At 43.2% G+C, this 22,527-nt stretch overlaps 1 non-coding gene across 1 annotated transcript; it reads right to left on the minus strand.

Moving 5' to 3' along the window:
• Positions 1 to 19,850: 19,850 nt before the first annotated feature.
• On the minus strand, positions 19,851 to 19,925 carry Trnas-cga (transfer RNA serine (anticodon CGA)). The gene has a single exon. It is a non-coding gene; the product is annotated as a tRNA-Ser (tRNA).
• Between the last annotated feature and the right edge of the window lie 2,602 nt (positions 19,926 to 22,527).

Here is a 22,527-nt window from a genome sequence, read left to right on the forward strand (position 1 = left end):
CCTAATCCCAATAACGACGCACGCCAACAAAGAGATAGCAGACAATGACCCGCACCGCAGGCAGCCACGTGCGCCGGCTGGCTCACAGAAAAATAACATACACGCTAACATTGAGAAAAATTCTAGTATTCTTTACCAACGTGTACCGTATGATAATTGCGTTCAAGTTGAAACTCTGTGTACTAGGAAGAGTAAAGGTTTACACCACATTTCACATGTAAAACCGTTTATTGAGAGATAATTTGTTTTTTAATTTAGTCTTTGCTATAAAATTTTTCACTTTACGTTACTAGTAGTCTTTGTCAGAATTAGAATCTGTTAACATGCAACAATGTTTGAAGTTAAATATCCAATCAAGAACCAAGAGAACTTATTTAAAAAGAAATCACGAATGCATTGTTATAGTGAACAGACGTCACAGTGTTATTGTGTGTGTACATTCTTGCTTGTTAGTTGCAGGATTACGTAACGACTATAAGGCTTACATACCTAGAACATATACTGGTACTGCTAATGAGATTTTAATGCAACATTTTGGTTTACTTGAAAATACATTCTGGATTTAAAGTACTTTCAGTGAGATACCAGATGACACAGTGGTTAGTTTATGTGACAGCTACACGATTTTATCACGACGCTACTAATGAGTGACAATATACAATGTTGCTTTTGCAGTGTTTCTGTTTTATATCTGCTCAGTTTTTCTGTATTATTCTGGAAAGTAAAACATGTTTTAGTAGTAACTTTTGTGGTATAGCTACAATGAGACTGCCTTTTCCATAGCACAACAATACGTTACAGCACAGTACTTTCATCATCATGGCAATAAGCGTAATAACTAAGATATCTATACGCAAAGCATTTCACTTTTGTTTATCATGAGGTAAGTGCATTGGCTTCTGCAGAACTTAGCTTTCGGAGGACGATAACTAAGACACTTCCACAGAGATTATCTTACAGCCAGACGCACAGCTTAACGCTATAGTACACGTATTTGAGTGATTAATTTTGTACTTAAATCATTTATTTAAAGATATTTGAAGTACAACGATACAAAGATTTTCCGTGATACATTTCATTCCATTGTTGTAATCTGTAACACCTGAGGGTATAATTACATTAATCCTCAGGGGGTACACACCTACTTTGTGTACCATGTGTCTGGCAAGCACAAGGAGTCCTAGCTAATATGGTATTTACTTATACAACTATACACATCGTTACCATATTTCTCTAACACACAAATTACACAGCTATCTGATCATTTAACTGAGAGATAAACTTTTTTTTACTACATCAGTGACACATGTTTACGCAATTACACAGTTGGATAACTTCACACTTATGAAATTGTATTTTGTCTGTACTTTGTGGAATGTTCATATTTTTTCGGACCCATTGTGATACTATGAGAGCTTTGAATTATGTATTTGGTATGGGATCATGATTTTAAAGTACGTTTGAGGCAGATGACACTTTTGACATGAGCAGAGAATTTTTTTTAGGTTTTGAAATTATTGGAGGAAGCTACGACGATTTTGAGAGTTGAATGAGGTGTCATGATGTTATTATTACGATGACTATGTGTATTATGCTGTTTCGGTATGTTTATGATCAATATGCTGATGCTATATGAGTTATTTGATTATGCTACGTATCTGTTATGATGAAATATTGAAGAAGTGTCAACGAATAAGGTAAGGAATAATGAGTAGTGGTTAGGGACTCTGGTTTGTGAAAAAGGTTGTTGGAAACCAAGAATCGTACTTTAAGAGTTATGAAATGTATGTAAATGCGTGGATGTATTACAATGCCGACAAAAAATTTTTGGACACTGTTATATCAATAGGATTTTGTTTCTACAGATTTGTAACGCAAGTTCTTGACCTGTGAAATATTTTTATATGAGACTGTCACTGTAGCGGAAACTGCTGTCGTAAATATTTTGGTAAGGAAGTTAAGTGACCACCTTAACGTAATGCGTCGTGGGCACCCAGCTGCGCGACAGATGCCTGGAAAAAAGCCATTAGTGTGTGCCTTTTCAGAGGCACAGGTGGAGAAGAAAAAAGGAGGCCATTATCCTCGCTATTGACATTCCTTTGTAGAAATCATCGTAAATACGACACCCTCAAACTTGAAAACATGATTACACTGTAGAGTTCTTAATTTATGATATTTATTGAAATGAAATGATGAGAAACATTTCATGTCTATTGTCTTGTTAGTTGGAAGATTGTTTACTGCATTATGAAATGCCTTATGGCTAGCGAATGATGTTTCACGCCTTGCTTTGCCTATTTTGTTTAATATCTAGTTTCTAGCTGCCCTGCAGCTTTGGTTAAAATAAAATTTAATAGATGTACTAGTATAGTTATTTTATGCCTACAGATTAAGTAAAAAAATTATGATCTACTTCCAAGAAAACATAAAGAGACATTTCCCTTCACAGGAACTGCATAAATATTTTTTTTTACAATTTGGTAACTTGTCTGCTAGAGTAAGTTCTCGTGATGCATCACCCTAGTGTTAAGATGTGACATAGGTATTAAACATGGCCATTTTTACTGTAATATTTTTTCTGCTTGAGCTTTCTCATGTTTAGATATAAGTTATTGCATTTTCTGCGGCTGTTTGCCAGGCATAGTGCCACTAAATTTCACTTTGTATTACTCTGTTAAGCTAGTTTTACTACTGATTTATTTTTCTTGTTGCTGCACATTGGCTCATATTAGTTGTAATGTTGCATATGCTTGGTAATTTAGATTTACTGTAGCTTGCTTTGCCAATTTCCATTTTTTTTTCATTGCTGTTTGTATTAATTGTTTTGTGCTGCTGTATTCCCTCGTTCCTTAGTTTAGCATCTGAGCTCAGTAGATTTAAATTAGCTTAGGATGGGGTAGGCTATATGAGAGAACGAGTTGTGATGAATTGGAAGAAATGCATTGAGAAGCTATAAGAAAATGGTTTGGCCAAAAAAAAAGTATTTTGAAAGAAGATATGAACAAAAAAGTAGGGTTTAGGGACAACAGGTTTAGGTAGGATTTTCTTGGCAATAAATGATGAGGTAAGACAATGGAAAATAAATAATGAGGTAAGAAATATGTGAACATATAAATACAGAAAGCATGCTTGGATTGGATTTTTTTGGTGGAAACAAATGTTGAAATAAGACGAAAGATCTATGGCATGAAGTTTTGGGTTGGACTGCAGTACCAAATGTTACACTGAAAACAAACCCTGCCCTTTCCTCTTGTGTTATTCTGCTATGTGTTTATGTACTCTTGTATATTTGTGTTTTTCCTGTCTTTATGTGTTTAGCTGATGAGAGTTATGTTGTAGAATTTTTCTAATACTATGTTATTCTCTTTGTAAAGATGTTTAGACATTATTTATTCTGTTCTGTTTTAATGCTCATATGTGAAATTAATGTTTCAAAAACTATTCTCATTATTTTATATATTTACTTGTGTCATAATTCCTGTAACACTGATGTATATGTTTATTTCTATTCTTTTGTAAAACCCATATTACTACAAATGTTATCTCTATTGTTATGTTCTTTAATGATTTATTTTGTACTTTTGTTATTGTATTCTCATGTTATAGAATTGAAATTGACACCTTTCATCAAATTAAGTAACTTGGAAGCATTCATTTCACTGCACACATTTTTGTTGGTCATAGTATATGCACAATATGTGAGAAGTAGGGACTGATAGTGTTTGCACGTGTGTTAATAATTCAGCAAGGGATTGGATAACAGCATTGCTGGTTCTAAGGACAATTAAAAAAAAAAAAAACTTTGTGAGTGCACAAGTGGTGGTTTATGGACTTGCTATATAGTACAAGACTCTTAGATGGTGACTGTGCACCTGCACAGTCGCAACACATGGCTGCTAGCCATCTCTACAAGGACTACAGTAGGTCTACACCTTTGATGACTCACCAATACCATAATCTCTACAAGGACTGAAGTGGGTCTGCACCTTTGATGGCCCACCAATACCATAATCTCTACCAGGACTGCAGTGGGTCTGCTCTGTGATGACCTACCTACCAATATTCTTCAAAACTTCGACTGACTCTGCTGTGGGTTTGCTCTGTTGTGGCCCATTACCTGTCTGCATGTCAAGAGTCAGCACTGTCTTTCCGTTGGAAGGACAACACTACTTCTTCAAGACTGCATGGAAATCCACTACTTCTGTGTGCATTTTCTTTTACTGCTCAGACACTGAGAAAAACACTGCTATTTTACTGTGATGAACGATCAGAACTGTCTTTATGGACTGTGAGAAAATTTTAGCTTTTGACCAACATTGTATCAATAAGTGTATGCATTTGATATCTTTGTTATTGTAATTATGAAAAATTTCTTCAAATCTGTATTGGCCACCGCCCAAAACAGTTTGTAAAATTTTTTGTGGGGAGCATGTGGGCTATGTAAGTAGGCTGTCTAGGTTTTAATATTGGTAACGCCACGTAGCGCTCTGTATGAAAATCACTGGCTGTGCTGTGTGCAGTCTGTGGCTGGGTGGCATTATTGTAATATTCGCTATTGTAGTGTTGGGCTGTTGGCTGTTAACAGCGCGTAGCGTTGCGCAGTTGGAGGTGAGCCGCCAGCAGTGGTGGATGTGGGGAGAGAAATGGCGGAGTTTGGAAATTTGTAAGACTGGATGTCATGAACTGCTATGTATATTATGATTTTTCAACACTATTAAGGTAAATACATTGTTTGTTCTCTATTAAAATCTTTCATTTGCAAACTATGCCTATTAGTAGTTAGTGCCTTCAGTAGTTTGAATCTTTTATTTAGCTGGCAGTAGTGGCGCTCTTTGTATTGCAGTAGTTCGAGTAACGAAGATTTTTGGTGAGGTAAGTGATTTGTGAAAGGTATAGGTTAATGTTAGTCAGGGCCATTCTTTTGTAGGGATTTTTGAAAGTCAGATTGCGTTGCGCTAAAAATATTGTGTGTCAGTTTAAGCACAGTCTTGTATAATTTTTCTAAAGGGGACGTTTCAAGGTGTAAGAGTGTCACTGATATGATACGCGAGTTGGGGTGACAGTCATTGAAACAAAGACGGTTTTCTCTGCGGCGAGGTCTATTTACGAAATTTCAATCACCAACTTTCTCTTCAGAATGCGAAAATATTTTGTTGACACCCACCTACGTAGGGAGAAATGATCATCATAATAAAATAAGAGAAATCAGAGCTCGAACGGAAAGATTTAGGTGTTCCTTTTTCCCACGCGCCATTCGAAGTGGAATGGTAGAGAAGTTGTGTGAAAATGGTTCCATGAACCCTTTGCCAGGCACTTAAGTGTGAATTGCAGAGTAACCATGTAGATGTAGATGCAGGTGTAGAATAATCAACGGAAAAAGTGATTGTAGACATGTGCGACAGCCTTGGCACAGGTGGGAGGATACGTTATAGAAATGATATACAACTACGTTCATGAAGATGACCACTGATTACGGTATAAGTTAATGACCTGAAGAAAAGTCGCAGAAAAGCGTAAGAAAACATCAATACTTTCGCCTAAGCGAGAGGTAGGTTCAGCTAACAGACTATGAAAATTAGACCAGCAAAATGAAACTGTGATATGAGATAAATGACTTCGCACTCGCCTCGTCTCAGTGGATGTAAATATGGCCCACGCATACCACTCCGGTGATATACAAGAGCAGAGGATGGCTGCAGTAATGGCTGACATTTCGAAGTTGAGACCCAGCATCTGCTCGAAGCTGCAGATATCTCGCTCTGCAGCGCTAGTATTCACTATGGTGCTTATGGAACAAGTAAAGCTATGACTCCCCTGGGGCATATGCTTTCCTACTCTCCTCGACAAAGCTTAGCTGGTTCTGCCAGCACCGGAATCTCACTGGCTAATTGCAAGACACCTTGCGAGTTCCAGCCAATAATAATGTAATACAAATATGGTAGCAAATTCCTCATACTTACTGATTCCGCTGTGATTAATGAATGTACTACATTTCTTCCTTGGAGTGGAGAAGAAGGCAGAAAATGTCCACCACTATGTAACATTTTTAGCTGCAACCAGTGAGAAGGTGTGCAAGTACACAAGTGCAGGATCTCTCCCTCGCTACCAAAATAATTGCTATGAGCTAATAAGAGAACTCCTTACTAAATTTTGAACAAAAATTCCAGCTGGCCTCCTTCAGGGCTAACGTCCGTATCCCACCCTAGCAATTCCTGTATTCTCCTGTCCTTCAGATCTTGTCTTTACTAAAAGGCATTCTTTGCACTTCGTGTAAAATTAAACATTGTAACAGGCTGGGCCACACTTGTTGGCCAATCCCGATACTACCGGCAATCATTGCTCAGGACGTCTTGCTACTGGCTCCTAACAAGAAAAAGTAAAAAATGCAGATCATCCTCATTGTGCACACTCGTCCAATATCTCATCAGGTGCTCTTTGTTATCTTCCACAGAGTTACAATGGTTTCAGCCTTTCTGGGAAGTCGTCCATACACAAACTACCAGAATTCTTCTAGACGATTCTCCATTATTCTCAAGATTACGTGCAATCAAAGGTGTGAGACTTGCTGAGTGGTCTCTGATATTGTTTCCTCAACAAATATTTTGAGGTGTGTAATTGCTATCCTTTTGATTTGCGGCTGTTTAGAGACTCGTTCTACAACTTCGTCGTGTGTTAGTTTCCAGCTTGGTATAGTCCACAACAGATGAAGAAAAATTTCTGGCTGGCGAACGTGCTCTTCCATGATCTTATCCTCGTCTTTAATAGAGAATTATCGATTTCTGTGATTTATCATATTGTATCTTTCTGGTTTTCTTGGCGTTTGTTGACCTCTTCAGTGACTCTTTCCAGTGCTAAATTCACTATATCCTGATGATATGTACATCATACAGGTGGGTAGTCAACAACCTCTCTTAATACGAGGGTTTCTCAGAAAGTAATGCATCGCATTTTTTTCTTCATCAATTCTTTATTGAACATAATGAGAATTACACACACATAAGAATGGTGTTTAATCTATACACCCTATTTTTCCACGTAATCTCCACCCTGTTCTATGGCCTTTCTCCAGTGCGAAACAGTGGCTTGCATGCCCTGTCAGTGCCAATCCTTGTCCTGGTGGCGGAGCCAGTACTTCACTGTATGAATCACTTCCTCATCGTCCTCAAAATGTCTTCCACGAAAGGCGTTTTTTAATGGCACAAACAAGTGGAAGCCCCAGGGGGCTAGGTCAGGTGTGACATCTGTGGATGGTCTCCCCGACCGCTGCAAATCGTGGAGCTCCGCCGAACCACCTTCTGATGACCTCACCCTCCGTGCCCAGCGACTAAATGTACTTACGTCGACACCAGATGCTCCATAGACTTTGCACAAGCGTTTGTCAATATTCCACACAGTTTCTCTCTGTGCAGTGAGAAATTCGATGACCGCACGTTGCTTGTAACGTACATCACCTACAGACGCCATTTTGAAACTGTCCTGTAGCTACGCTTTATGCTGGAAGTGACGGAAACACGGCGCGCTCACTCGGAAGACTTCAGATAATACGTACGTAACGTGTCCCATTCGTTGCATTGTTTTCGGCTGAGAAAAAAAAGGCGGTGCATTACTTTCAGGGCAAACCTAGTATGACAGCAGGCTGATGATTCAGCAATACTACTCTTGGTGCCATACCTGTTGCTTCGTGAGGCACATTTTTAAGAATATCTTGAAAGTCAGTTAAATGCACAAGCTACGTTTTTTGTGGCAATAGAGGCCACATTGTTCCTCTCACTAGGATTTGATGGGTGCTGATAAGAGTGAAATTTATATCGTCCGTTTCTTCTTACTTGCCAAGAAAGTTTTCCAGATATACGGATGGAATTGCGGCCCATTGTCAGCTACAATTCTCTTCATAAAAAACATTGAACACCCTGGTTGCTGTCCTTCCAGTGGCACGTCTTAGTGGGATGAGAGTTAAAAACTTTGAAATGATCTTGACATATCTCGCAAACCCTTCAGCACTATGGGATATATAAGTGCTCTGTGAGTAACAGTCGCTGGTTTAGCTTTTCCATGTGGCACATATCTAGTTTACACCTTCCTAAAATGTCTCTTCACGTTGTTAAAATATCAGATTCCTGCAACTTTTTAAAGCATTTACTTGGTCCAAAACTCAAGTGGCTCAAGTTAGTGTACACACAAGCTTGTTGACAAACTCATATGGCACATACACTAACAAATTGTTCTCAGTCAGATTGGTCTGCCTGAACAGTACATTATGGTTAATTAGGTAGTACAGTCTGATACTGGCCACATCACCACCTTGCCACTTCAATTGTATGTCTATGCCGAATGTGTATCTTGTTCTCTGTCAGTATCAACAAGCACGGTCCCTACATATTTCTGGTATGTCACGCCCTTCACATAGTATATGAAAGATTGCCACCTTAAGTTTATTGTCCTTCTCTCAAGTTAACCCAGTGGGTGCTCAAACGAGGTGTCTGCCACAACACTGCCCCGGTCAAACTTGGCAACGAGCATATAAGTTTCCGTCAGACACTGAGAGCTGTCGCGTGGGATCCAGCAGACCCAATAGTGCACGCCCGCTGACCCACGCCTCTAGTGGCTCTGAACTACGCTCTGCTACTGCAGTAGAAGGCAGCAGCCATACCGCCCACTGACGTTCAGAGCCACTTTGCCATGCGACGCTATGCATACGCCACCTAGTCGTGGCTCTCACATCAACGTTCCCTGCTTTTGTTCAGAGATGCTGTCGTATAAGATGGACTTCAATTCTTGCTGCAGTGTTTGTAATAAGTCTTTGTATGCTTGGAGAAGTTCACTGTGTTAATTTGTTCGCTTATCATTTCTGCTCCCGTCCAGCTTTCCTACGAGGACAGTTGCCGCACCACTCTGCAGCCCGTCCCTCCTTACTGTTGGTACGAAGTCACGTGCCTACATGTGGTTATCTCCATGTCTTGAAATTGACTTCGTGTTCAGTCGTCTTTTGCGTGGTTTTTGCTGTTGTTGCTTTTCTTTGGGTGTCCCTAGTGAATGCTTTGCTTGTGCTCATTATATTCTAGGTCTCAAGGTTGTTGCTTTTGCACACTCTTTTGATTGCTCTGGTCTGCAACTCCTGGTCTTGCAGTACTCACAAAGCTTCCCGCGCATGGCGTCCCGGTTCGATTCCCGTCGGGGTCAAGGATTTTTCTCTGCCTCGAGATGACTGGGTGTCGTTGTGTCGTTTTTATCATCATCATTCTTCCCCATTACGGTCGGAGGAAGGCAATGGCAAACCACTTCCGCTAGGACCTCGCCTAGTACAGCGGAGCGGTTATCCCGCATCGTCCCCTACGCTCCTCGGAGTATGGGACATCATTATCATTTGCTTTCTCTGTGCTTATCTGTGTTATTTTGTGCGTTGCTTAGTTAAAATGGCTGCTTGTCTACAATCGCCGGCTGCGTTGCCTACAGTTGATCCAATTCAGTTTATTCAGTTTCAGCCAACAAATGGCACAATTGCTTGAAGTAATGAAACGCTTCATGACGGCGCAGATGACTTCACGCAAGACACCGGACCCAACGGCAGTGCCAGCACCTGCACCACCTGCGTATGTGGCGCCTTGTCGTGAGTTTGACGATGCGAAGGAAGACTGGAAAGAGTACCTAGCACAGTTCAACGCACACATCTCAGAGCGTCACATACAAGCTACTGAAAAAATTCTTATTTTCTGGCGACCGCGGGAGTGCTATTTATAGGCTATGCGCCAAGTTATTTCCAACATTCTGTCCTGAATTCTACACTCATGCTCATAAATTAAGGATAATTGCAGAATGTGGTGCCACACAACGTGGCACTACACAAAACTGGTGCTAATAGCATAGGCACAAAGGGAACACACGAGACACCGATCAGTAACTCCACGGTATTGGTGATAAATTGAGAAAACCGTCCCGAAACGATGTGTTACAAAACGCCACTGTTTATTGCGCCGCACAACGGGTTGGCATACTATGGATCGGACCAGGTGGTCGAGCAGCTGCTGGAGTAAAGCCTCCCATTCTTGCACCAGTGCCTGTCGGAGCTCCTGGAGCGTCCTAGGAGTTGAAGACGTGCAGTGATACGTCGACCGAGAGCATCCCACACGTGCTCGATGGGGTTTAGGTCTGGAGAGCAGGCAGGCCACTCCATTCGTCAGATATCTTCTGTTTCAAGGTACTCCTCGACAATGGCAGCTCGCTGGGGCCGTGCGTTATCATCCATCAGGAAGAAGGTGGGACCCACTAAACCCGTGAAAAGGCAGACATTCTGGTGCAAAATGACGTCCCGATACATCTGACATGTTACAGTTCCTCTGTCAAAGACTTGCAGGGGTGTACGTGCACCAGTCATAATCCCACCCCAAACCATCAAACCACGATCTCTATACAGGTCCCTTTCAAAGACATACCTGTACTCGTCCGTGAACATAGCCTGGGACCACTGTTCCAATTACCAAGTACTGTGTTCCTGACACCAGGCTTTACGGGCTCTCCTGTAATCAGGGGTCAGTGGAATGCATCTGGCAGGTCTCCGGTCGAATAAACCATGTCTGTTCAGTCGTCTGTAGACTGTGTGTCTGGAGACAAGTGTTCAAGTGGCTGCGGTAAGGTCCCGAGCAAGGCTACCTGCAGTACTTCGTGGCCGTCTGCGGGCACTGATGGTGAGATATCGGTCTTCTTGTGGTGTTGTACACTGTGGACGTCCCGTGCTGTAGCTCCTGAACACGTTTCCTGTGTGCTGGAATCGTTGCCATAATCTTGAGATCAAACTTTGTGGAACACGGAGGGCCCGTGCTACGACCTGCTGTTTTTGACCAGCCTCCAGTCGCCCTAGTATTCTACCCCTCATAACGTCATCAATATGTGTTCTTTGAGCCATTTTCAACACACAGTCGCCATTAGCACGTCTGAAAACGTCTTCACACTTACTCGGGGCAACGTACTCTGACATGCACCAACACACCTCTGGACTGTTGCTAGCGCCACCGTGCGACGACCACAGGTCAAATGCACCACACGGCCATACCCCGAGGTGATTTAAAGCCGCAAACCGCCCACCAGAGCGTTGTTTCACCATGAATCAGCACTGTCCTTAATTTATGAACATGCGTGTAGTACAAAGGAGGACATATTGCAGGATTCTAGTGGCGGCTGCCCGTTACAAATTATTTAGGTTGCGTAAAGAACAGGGAGAGCCAAACAATCATTGTGTGACTGAATTCCAATGCCTTACTAGACAGTGTAGATTCAGATGTGACTGTGGCAAGTACTATAGTGACGGCATGACACGTGATGCCATCACGCTTTATGTATCTGACTCTCTAATTCATTAACAGATTCTCAAATACCTGGAGCCTTCCACGCAACAGGCTCTGCAGATTCTAGAGTATCACGATTTCTGCTAAAGCGCAGCAGACAATCTTGAGGTAGCATCTGTTTGTTCGGTAGACAGACACAGCAAACAGGCCTGGCAACCGGCTCGCAAACTGCGGCACACCCACCGTCTCAGTGCTCACGTAAACACATGTTGCATTCAACACAAGGTGTGAAGTCGCGCTCTCGTCTCTATAATACGGCATATGCTCACCGATCTTGCCCGTCGCTTTGCGTGCTTTTTTTGCGGCAAACGGGGACATGCGCAGTCTGTGTGCTTACAGAAGCCCAAGGCAGCACCCTCTGCTGCTCCTTCACCCAAGTCACCAACAGTGTGTAGTGTGTTTTCGAAGCCCTACATTATCGTTAGTGCAAAACAACAGTGTAATACCGTTCAGGAAAGGCTTCTTACTCATCTGCAGTGCTATGGGAAAACAATAAACTTTTCTTGTCTCTTACTACTGCTGGACGATCAGTCCATTTGCAACTCATCACTGGAAATTCAGTGACGTTGTTCAACTGTAGCACTTACGAACTGCTTGGCAAACCTAAGTTGCCCTAAACATCCCTATCTTAGGAACTTATAGCCTTCCTGCAACTTTCCGAAATATGACAAAGACAGTGGCCTTTACAGTGCATCCCTCCGAGGCAGTACTATTATTTTTTGTCTAGACTCTTGATTTATTTGGGTTAAGCATTCACAGAAATATACTTTCTTTCTCGTCCTTTGATCCTCGGGACGGTGTTGTTATGTGCGGCATTTAAGTATTTGTTTTCTGAGGATTTACGCAAATCCAATAACTTTGTTGTCTGTAACAATGAAGGACAATTCACATCCCTTTTTGTTAGAGCTCGCCCTGTCCCTCAGACTGTTCGAGAACAGGTGGGTGGTAGCACCCATTACTGTCAGTCAGTGTGTGTTCCCTCGTGTTGTTCTAAAGAAGCCGTCCGATAGACTCCGGTTGTGCACTGATTTTAAGAAAACTGAATCCTCAAACAGTAACTGATATTTATCCCTTGCTGCACTCTGCGGAACTGATGGATGTATTGGATGTCGGCCTTTATTTTTCCAAAATTGATTTACGCGATGTTTCATTGCAAATACCCCTGGATGAGCAGTCGCAACAGGTTCAAAAATTGCTCTGAGCACTATGGGTCTTAACTTCTGAGGTCATCAGTGCCCTAGAACTTAGAACTAGTTAAACCTAATTCACCTAAGAACATCACACACATCCATGCCCGAGGCAGGATTCGAACCTGCGACGGCAGCGGTCCCGCGGTTCCAGACTGTAACGCCTAGAACCGCTCGGCCACTCCGGCCGGCCCCGCAACAGGTCGTTGTCATTAATACTCATCTGGATCTCTTCAAATTTTTTAGGTTTCCATTTCGCAGTGCTTCCGCACCCGCCATATTTCAGCGCTTTCCGGAGCATCTAACTGAAAAGGTCCTTTTTGCTGGAATTATCTGGACGACATTGTCTTCTCAGGTCGCACTACTGATTTACACATTAGCAAACTACGTCCTCTTTTCAGGTGTTGCCTGTAAAAGGTCTCAAATGTAACAGAGACAAATGTGTGGATTTTTTTTCAGACTGAACATGACTGCGTAGGACATGTCATTTATACCCAGAGTGTTCAGCCATTGCAATCACATTTGCTTGATATCCGTGACCTTCCACCCCAAAGAAATGTGCAGGAATTGCCGTCCGTGTTAGGGAAGCTCACGTATTACGTCCAATTTATTCCTAACGCCGTTCAAATCGCGGCTCCTTTCCATCGTTTCATCAGGGAGACTGTTCCTTTTGTTTGGTCGCAAGAGTGTCAGTATGCTTTCCAGAAGTTGGAAGATGCTTTGCTTAATGATTAATGCCTTGTTCATTTTGATCTGACGTGTAGTCTTGGCTCTGGATGCATCCTCTTATTTACTTGCTGATGGACCATAAACCTCTACAGTCTTTGTTTAGCCCTTTCTTTCTGTCAGTCCCAGCTCGCACACCACAGAAGCTGCAACAGTGGGCTTTCTTTTGTCATATTACCTCTATGAGATTGTGCATCTGGCCACTTCTAACAAGGGAACCTCCCCATCGCACCCCCCTCAGATTTAGTTATAAGTTGGGACAGTGGATAGGCCTTGAAAAACTGGACACAGATCAATCAAGAAAACAGGAAGAAGTTGTGTGGAACTACGAAAAAAATAAGCAAAATATACAAACTGAGTAGTCCAAGTGTAAGATATGCAACATCAAGGATAACGTAAATCCAGGAGCGCCGTGGTCCCGTGGTTAGCGTGAGCAGCTTTGGAGGGAGAGGTCCTTGGTTCAAGTCTTCCAACGTGTGAAAATTTTACTTTTTTTATTCTCGCAAAGTTATGATCCGTCCGTTCGCTCATTGACGTCTCTGTTCACTGTAATAAGTTTAGTGTCTGTGTTTTGCCACCGCACCGCAAAACCGTGCGATTAGTAGACGAAATGACGTGCCTCTCCAGTGGGCACCGAAAACATTTGCTCGCAAGGTCATACGTCAACCGATTCCTCCACAGGACAACACGTCTGACATATTCTATACGACACTGGTGACGGCATGTGCGTCACCTGACAGGAATATGTTGTCGACCCATCTAACTTGTACACTTGGCGAATGGGTAAAAAGATCCTTCTACCTTGCCGATTTAGGTTTTCTCGTGGATGTGATAATCACTCCCAAAAAGTGATGAAAACGTAAGAGTTTGTCACATGAACTGCAACAAATGACTGCAACAGTTCACAGTCGCACAGTTTTCCCTGTGCTCTGTCAAAACATATGTTTCTAACGTTTTCAAATTTTTCCGTGTGTAGACCGTCAAATCCTGCATGTGTCCAAGCAAATCTGAACATGTCCTGGAATTTTGGAGAGCGAAGTTGATTATGTTTGAGTGCCTTAACTTTGATAATAGTCTGAAAATAAAAAATCTTTCACACGAGGGAGGCTTGAACCAAAGACATCTCGTTTTGCAGCTGCTCACGCTAACCCCGGGACCACGGCGCTCCAGAGCTTACACTGCCCTTGATGCTGCCTATCTTGCACATGGACTACTCAGTTTGTATATTTTGCTTACATTTTTCATAGTTTCACACAACTTCTTCCTGTTTTCTCGATTGATCTGTGTTCAGTTTTTCAAGGTCTATCCACGGTGCCAACTTGTAATTAAATCTGAGGGGGGTGCGATGGGGAGGTTCCCTTGTAAGCACGCCAGCGCATATGCTCCCTCTCGCCTCCCTGTTGGCTCAGATTCAACGTTCGACGATTCCTTTGTTTCTTGTTGCTACACTGATGCCCAAGACACAGATGTTTTACATGGTCTTCCTCTTAATCACCGGAATATTGCCCAGGCTACAGCAGTGGATCCTGATTTGCAGATTCTGTTTCACTATATCCGCGCTGGTTGGCCGCGTTCAGCTAGACAGATTCGTAGCTCTGTGGCTGACTGATATTTTACCCGTGCCATGCCCTTGCAGTTCATCTAGGTGTCATTTTGCCTTGTACCGATAATAAGTCACCTTCTATGATACTCCAGGTTCTCCAGACTGACGTGCTTCATTTGATACACCAAGGTCACTGGAGCGTTATTTGCACCAAGCATTTGTCGTGATATCATTGCACTTGGCACTTCTCAGTGCCAAAGTTGTGCTGAAAATCACAGCCCCGCCTCAGCAGTTCTTGGAATGACGCAAACCTCAAGCACCTTGGCATCGTTTGCACTTTCATTTCACTGGTCCTTACTGGAGTATACATTGGCTCATTTTCTTTGATACTTTCAGCAAATTTCCCTTCGTCATCTGTATGAACTGTACAACAGTTCATTCCATAATTCAGGCCTTGTCGTCGATGTTTTGTCTAGAAGCTTTGCCTGAAGAGTTGAGACTGACAACGGACCTCAAACTGTTGCCACCAAGTTTGAACACTTTTGCGCTGCATCTAGCATCAACCACATTATGAGTGCACTGCTTAGCCCACAATCCAGTGTTGAAGCTGAATGGTTTGTACGAATATTTAAGCAATCCTCTTATTTATTGCTATTGCTATTGCTATTATTGTCTTCCTACCAATCTCAGCCATACGACAGACTATTGCCAATGGAGTTACGTGCACGGCGCCACAACAACTTCCTTCAGATGCTACACCCACCACGGTAGGAGTCGCCCACTCCACCCAGACAGGCAAAGTGTCACACTGTCGATTAGGTCCTCATAGAATATATGGTGGATGGAGGCACTGGGGGCAAGACACCATTGTACACCTTCTTGGGCGTTCTCTCTTTTTACTGCCGGGAGCGATAGGATTTGTGTCACACTACAAGAACAACATTTGTCCATGTGAATAGCGTGATCCTGCCACAGCCTTTGTTCCTTCAGATTCCATGCGTGCCTGGACGCGGCCTTCACTGCATCTGGCTCCCACAGGCCCCGCACCGTCAGCACCACTTCCAGAGCCAATGGAAGTCGACACCCATTCCCTGTCATCGCCACCTTGACAGCCACTCTTCCCAGCAGCTGTCCTACGTGCCCCCTCGGATCCCTCTGCAGTCATCAACATGCCACAAACTACATCTACATCTACATCCATACTCAGCAAGCCACCTGACGGTGTGTGGCGGAGGGTACCCTGAGTACCTCTGTCGGTTCTCCCTTCTATTCCAGTCTCGTATTGCTCGTGGAAAGAAGGATTGTCGGTATGCCTCTGTGTGGGCTCTGATCTCTCTGATTTTATCCTCATGGTCTCTTCGCGAGATATACGTAGGAGGGAGCAATATACTGCTTATCGGTGAAGGTATGTTCTCGAAACTTCAACAAAAGCCCATACCGAGCTACTGAGCGTCTCTCCTGCAGACTCTTCCACTGGAGTTTATCTATCATCTCCGTAACGCTTTCGCGATTACTAAATGATCCTGTACCGAAGCGCGCTGCTCTCCGTTGGATCTTCTCTATCTCTTCTATCAACCCTATCTGGTACGGATCCCACACTGCTGAGCAGTATTCAAGCAGTGGACGAACAAGCGTACTGTAACCTACTTCCTTTGTTTTCGGATTGCATTTCCTTAGGATTCTTCCAATGAATCTCAGTCTGGCATCTGCTTTACCGACGATCAACTTTATATGATCATTCCATTTTAAATCACTCCTAATGCGTACTCCCAGATAATTTATGGAATTAACTGCTTCCAGTTGCTGACCTGCTATTTTGTAGCTAAATGATAAGGGATCTTTCTTTCTATGTATTCGCAGCACATTACACTTGTCTACATTGAGATTGAATTGCCATTCCCTACACCATGCGTCAAATCGCTGCAGATCCTCCTGCATTTCAGTACAATTTTCCATTGTTACACCCTCTCGATATACCTCATCTTCATCCGCAAAAAGCCTCAGTGAACTTCCGATGTCATCCATAAGGTCATTTATGTATATTGTGGATAGCAACGGTCCTACGACACTCCCCTGCGGCACACCTGAAATCACTCTTACTTCGGAAGACTTCTCTCAATTGAGAATGACATGCTGCGTTCTGTTATCTAGGAACTCTTCAATCCAATCACACAATTGGTCTGATAGTCCATACGCTCTTACTTTGCGCATTAAACGACTGTGGAGAACTGTATCGAACGCCTCGCCGAAGTCAAGAAACACGGCATCTACCTGGGAACCCGTGTCTATGGCCCTCTGAGTCTCGTGGACGAATAGCGCGAGCTGGGTTTCACACGACCGTCTTTTTCGAAACCCATGCTGATTCCTACAGAGTAGATTTCTAGTCTCCAGAAGTCATTATAGTCGAACATAATACGTGCCAAAATTCTACAACTGATCGACGTTAGAGATATGGGTCTATAGTTCTGCACATCTGTTCGACGTCCCTTCTTGTAAACGGGGATGACCTGTGCCCTTTTCCAATCCTTTGGAACGCTACCCTCTTCTAGAGACTTACGGTACACCGCTGCAAGAAGGGGGGCAATTTCCTTCGCGTACTCTGTGTAAAATCGAACTGGTATCCCATCAGGTCCAGCGGCCTTTCCTCTTTTGAGCGATTTTAATTGTTTCTCTATCCCTCTGTCGTCTATTTCGATATCTACCATTTTGTCACCTGTGCGACAATCGAGAGAAGGAACTACAGTGCAGTCTTCCTCTGTGAAACAGCTTTGGAAAAAGACATTTAGTATTTCAGCCTTTAGTCTGTCACCCTCTGTTTCACTACCATTTTGGTCACAAGAGTGTCTGGACATTTTGTTTTGATCCACCTACCGCTTTGACACAAGACCAAAATTTCTTAGGATTTTCTGCCAAGTCAGTACATAGAACTTTACTTTCGAATTCATTGAACGCCTCTCGCATAGCCCTCCTCACACTACATTTCACTTGGCGTAATTTTTGTTTGTCTGCAAGGCTTTGGCTATGTTTATGTTTGCTGTGAAGTTCCCTTTGCTTCCGCAGCAGTTTTCTAACTCGGTTGTTGCACCACGGTGGCTCCTTTCCATCTCTTACGATCTTGCTTGGCACATACTCATCTAACGCATATTGTACGATGGTTTTGAACTTTGTCCACTGATCCTCAACACTATCTGTACTTCAGACAAAACTTTTGTGTTGAGCCGTCAGTTACTCTGAAACCTGCTTTTTGTAATTTTTGCTAAACAGAAAAATCTTCCTACCTTTTTTAATATTTCTATTTACGGCTGATATCATCGATGCAGTAACCGCTTTATGATAGCTGATTCCCTGTTCTGCGTTAACTGTTTCAGATAGTTCGGGTCTGTTTGTCACCAGAAGGTCTAATATGTTATCGCCACGAGTCGGTTCTCTGTTTAACTGCTCAATGTTAGTTTTCAGATAAAGCACTTAAAAACATTTTACTGGATTCTTTGTCCCTGCTACCCGTTATGAACGTTTGAGTCTCCCAGTCTATATCCGGCAAATTAGAATCTCCACCCAGAACTATAACATGGTGGGGAAATCTACTCGAAATATTTTCCAAATTATCCTTCAGGTGCTCAGCCACAACAGCTGCTGAGCCAGGGGGCCTATAGAGACATCCAATTACCATGTCGGAGCCTGCTTTAACCGTGACCTTCACCCAAATTATTTCGGATCTCCGTCAATTTCCTTTGATAGTACTGCACTTCCTATCCCTATAAACACGCCTCCCCCTTCACTATCCAGCCTGTCTCTGCGGTATACATTCCAATCTCAGTTTAGAATTTCATTACTGTTTACGTCTGGTTTCAGCCAACTATGTTTGCTCCTCTGCCTCCAGACATGAGTGCATGCCCTCTGCCCACATTTCAGGTTGCTGTTCCTATGTGGGCTCAGGGCGCATGCCAGGGTGTGGGGAGGAGCTCAGCACGGGCCTCAGTTTTGGCTCCCGTCTCCTCACTGTCACCTGCATCCAGCCCTCCCTCCTCCCAGTCATCATTAGCGTATCTACATGACACGACGATCGTGAGAAAGTGGGGGGGGGGGGGGTTGGTATCATGTATCGGTACCATACCAGGCATTAAAGTTTGCCTCGGAATTGCCAGTTTCTGTCAGATGCCAACAGTGGTCATGCAAGATCTGGCAGCCCCAATGGTGCATGACTATTGAGACACATGTCCAGCTGCTCTTGACTGTGAATGCTCTCTGCCACTAGATTATAGGATGGCCAATGGCAGCTACAAAGCCCACTAGCAATCAGAGCTACTTTGTGATATGACACTATGCAGGCCCTGCCTAGTTGCAGCTCTGACACCATTGTTCATCCTTCTGTTCAGAGAGCCTTATGCTTGTTGCTATTGTATAACCTGGACTGTAATTCTTGGTGATTATTTGTAATGAGTCATCACATGCCTGTATAAATACCAGCTAAGTAAATCTTCCGTTTAATGTGTTAACTTGTTCGCTAATCACTTCTGCTCCTGTTCAGCTTTCCTACAATGGCAGTTGCTGCACTTCTCTGAAGCCCTCCTCTCCTTACCAATGTGTACAAAGCCATAAAACTGAAACATCCCCTTAGAAAAATTAATGAATGACTGTGCTGATAAACCTCTTACATTATTTGCTTTTCAAACAGCTGAGCAAAACTCAACGTATTCAGACATTACTCTCTTTACTTATTCTGATCAACACTAAACTGACACATTACATTTTTAGCACAACGCAGTCTGACTTTCAATAATCCCTACAAAAGAATGGCTATGACCAACATTAGCCTATACCTTTCACAAATCACTTACCTCGCAAAAATCTTCGTTACTCGAACTACTGCAATACAAAGAGCGCCAATACTGCCAGCTAAATAAAAGATTCTAACTACTGAAGTCACTAACTACTGATAGGAATAGTTAGCAAATGAAAGATTTTGATAAACAACAAACAATGTTTCCAGAATGAGATTTTCACTCTGCAGCGGAGTGTGCGCTGATATGAAACTTCCCGGCGGATTAAAACTGTGTGCCCGACCGAGACTCGAACTCGGGACCTTTGCCTTTCGCGGGCAACTGCTCTACCAACTGAGCTACCGAAGCACGACTCACGGCCGGTACTCACAACTTTACTTCTGCCGGTACCTCGTCTCCTACCTTCCAAACTTTACAGAAGCTCTCCTGCGAACCTTGCAGAACTAGCACTCCTGAAAGAAAGGATATAGCGGAGACATGGCTTAGCCACAGCCTGGGGGATGTATTTACCTTAATAGTGTTCAAAAGTCATAATATATATAGCAGTTCATGACATCCAGTCTTACAAATTTACTGTCTCTTATGGACAGACGTCCAGATCATCCGCTCTCAAAACTCCGCGATCTCTCTCCCCACATCCACCAATGCTGGCGGCTCACCTCCAACTGCGCAACGCTACGCGCTGTTAACAGCCAACTGCCCAACACTACAATAGAGAATATTTCAACAATGCCATCCAGCCACAGACTGCACACAGCACAGCCAGTGATTTTCATACAGAGCGCTACGGGGCGTTACCAACATAAAAACCTAAACAGCCTACTTATATAGCCCCCATGCTCCCCACAAAAAATTTTGCAAATTGTTTTGGGCAGTGGCCAATACAGATTTGAAGAAATTTTTCATAATTACAATAAGAAAGATATCCAATGCACACACTTACTGATACACTGTTGGTCAAAAGCAAAGATTTTCTCACACTCCATAAAGACAGTCATGATCATTGATCACAGTAAAATCGCAGTGGTTTTTTTTTTTTCAAAGGATGAGCACTAGAAGAAAATGCACACGGAAGTAGTGGATTTCCACGCAGTCTTGAAGAAGTAGTGTTGTCCTTCCAACAGAAAGACAGTGCTGACTCTTGACATGCAGCCAGGTAATGGGCGACAACAGAGCAAACCCACAGTAGAGTCAGTCGAAGATGAAGAAAATTGGTAGATAGGTCATCACAGCGCAGACCCACTGTAATACTGGTAGAGATTATGGTATTGGTGGGCCACCAGAGGTGCAGACCCTCTGCAGTCCTTGTAGAAATAATGGAATTGGTGGGTCATCAAAGATGCAGACCCACTGTAGTCCTTGTAGAGATGGCCAGCAGCCATCTGTTGCGACGGTGCAGGTGCACAATCACCATCGAGGAGCCTTGCGGACAATATAGCAAGTGGTAGACCGGTGGTCTAGGGGAGCCGGCACGGTAACTCAGCGTGTTCGGTCAGAGGGCTGCGTGCTCTCTGTAATAAAAAAAAACTGAGTCAAGGAACCAACGATCAATTTTAACGGATTTCTTGTAACGTCCGCCCCGAGTAAAAAAAAAAAAAAAAAGGGTGTAGCGTCCTTGATTCATAATCAAAACGTCTTCGGTCCCGGGTTCGATCCCCGCCACTGCCTAAATTTTGATAAATAATCAGCATTGGCGGCCGAATAAATAATCAGCATTGGCGGCATAAGAAGTTAGCCTCATTCTGCCAACGGCCTTGTCAAAGAGGGCGGAGGAGCGGATAGAGGTTCAGGGCATTCTCTTGTCCTAGGGGTGGGAAATTGCCCCTAAAGGCGGAAGAATTAGCAATGATCAACGACATGAAGATGCAGAAGGCAATGGAAAGCACTGCATTAAAGACACATAACGTGTATCCACAGGACATGTGGCCTGTAATTGAAGAAGTGTCATGATGATCTCTCCATTGGCAAAAGATTCCGGAATAGTCCCCCATTCGGATCTCTGGGAGCGGACTGCCAAGGGGGAGGTTACCATGAGAAAAAGATTGAATAATCAACGAAAGGATAACGTTCTACGAGTCGGAGCGTGGAATGTCAGAAGCTTGAATGTGGTAGGGAAACTAGAAAATCTGAAAAGGGAAATGCAAAGGCTCAATCTAGATATAGTAGGGGTCAGTGAAGTGAAGTGGAAGGAAGACAAGGATTTCTGGTCAGATGAGTATCGGGTAATATCAACAGCAGCAGAAAATGGTATAACAGGTGTAGGATTCGTTATGAATAGGAAGGTAGGGCAGAGGGTGTGTTACTGTGAACAGTTCAGTGACCGGGTTGTTCTAATCAGAATCGTCAACAGACCAACACCGACAACGATAGTTCAGGTATACATGCCGACGTCGCAAGCTGAAGATGAACTGATAGAGAAAGTGTATAAGGATATTGAAAGGGTAATGCAGTATGTAAAGGGGGACAAAAATCTAATAGTAATGGGTGACTGGAATGCAGTTGTAGGGGAAGGAGTAGAAGAAAAGGTTTTTTTTTTTTGGTCATCAGTCTACTGACTGGTTGGATGCGGCCCGCCACGAATTCCTTTCCTGTGCTAACCTCTTCATCTCAGAGTAGCACTTGCAACCTACGTTCTCAATTATTTGCTTGACGTATTCCAATCTCTGTCTTCCTCTACAGTTTTTGCCCTCTACAGCTCCCTCTAGTACCAGGGAAACACTCCCTCATGTCTTAGCAGATGTCCTATCATCCTGTACCTTCTCCTTATCAGTGTTTTCCACGTATTCCTTTCCTCTCCGATTCTGCGTGGAACCTCCTCATTCCTTACCTTATCAGTCCACCTAATTTTCAACATTCGTCTATAGCACCACATCTCAAATGCTTCGATTCTCTTCTGTTCCGGTTTTCCCACAGTCCATGTTTCACTACCATACAATGCTGTACTCCAGACG

Source organism: Schistocerca nitens, chromosome 1 (assembly GCF_023898315.1).
Source record: "Schistocerca nitens isolate TAMUIC-IGC-003100 chromosome 1, iqSchNite1.1, whole genome shotgun sequence".
NCBI classification, from domain to species: domain Eukaryota; kingdom Metazoa; phylum Arthropoda; class Insecta; order Orthoptera; family Acrididae; genus Schistocerca; species Schistocerca nitens.